The sequence below is a fragment of the Macrobrachium rosenbergii genome, chromosome 56, assembly GCF_040412425.1.
Source record: "Macrobrachium rosenbergii isolate ZJJX-2024 chromosome 56, ASM4041242v1, whole genome shotgun sequence".
NCBI lineage: Eukaryota > Metazoa > Arthropoda > Malacostraca > Decapoda > Palaemonidae > Macrobrachium > Macrobrachium rosenbergii.
The window spans coordinates 21,311,006-21,312,167 of NC_089796.1; positions in this window are offsets into that span (position 1 = coordinate 21,311,006).

The window sequence follows — 1,162 nt, forward strand, 5'->3', positions numbered from 1 at the left end:
CCTAAATGGAAGATATTAATTCAGCTATGCGTGCATAACATTGAGACTGAAGACAAACAAGCCACTTCTTGGAAATACAAGTGGTTTGAACTAGTTTGTAGGTTAGACTGATTTTTTGTAAGTCATCTTTATACACCACATAGCCTACAATACTGAGAGAGAGAGAGAGAGAGAGAGAGAGAGAGAGAGAGAGAGAGAGAGAGAGAGAGAGAGAGAGAGAGAGAGAGAGAGAGAGAGAGAGAGAGAGAGGTGGGCGGTTGGTGGATGACAACTCTCTTGAAATATGCAGTCTATTTCATTACAGGAAATATATGCCATTTCCAACAGAAATATGATTGTGACGTGGTAAATTTGTTCATTTCATAATAATTCATAAGAAAGTTAAAAGAAACTTCACATATAGGAAGACAAATTACTTCATAAACAATAAACACTGCACGTTAATATTAAATAATGTTAACTCTAACCTACTTCTCTATAAGCAGAAATACAATAGTTAAACAGCCACAAGTGAGTGGGTACTGTACAAAAAAGACCCACTCTACAAAAAAGGTCTTGTATACATAAGGTAAAGAAATGAGATTCTCTTGTCTTGCCGAACGTACCACTATTAAGCAGCCCTGAAATACCTACATGGTCGAGGTGATTAACTTAGATCCTGAACACCCAAAACAACCAGCATTTCAAAACTAAAGCTCCAATTTTCTTTTTAAATACGCCAAAGAATTTTTTGTATCTACAGCTACTAATCAAAATTAAAATCGGTTTGACTGTTTGATTAGTGCTGATGGTTGCATACGAAAACATTTCTGGAAATCAGTTGTTTGCTCGGGTGCCTCACCCTTTATTGCTTAGCAAAAAAAAAAACCTTAATGCCTCATGATGAATGCGCGTTTTCAAACCATTTATTCATAATCTTGCTGATATACCTGTAGGAGGAATGCGACCTGTTTTCACTTTTGAGAAAAACGATGACGAGAGAGAGAGAGAGAGAGAGAGAGAGAGAGAGAGAGAGAGAGAGAGAGAGAGAGAGAGAGAGAGAGACCTTAAGGGATCCGTACCTGTTTAAGCAAATATATTGCTTTATTTTACAGGAATTTAGATAATTTTGACAATTAGTGAGGCATTGGCGGGGAGAGAGAGAGAGAGAGAGAGAGAGAGA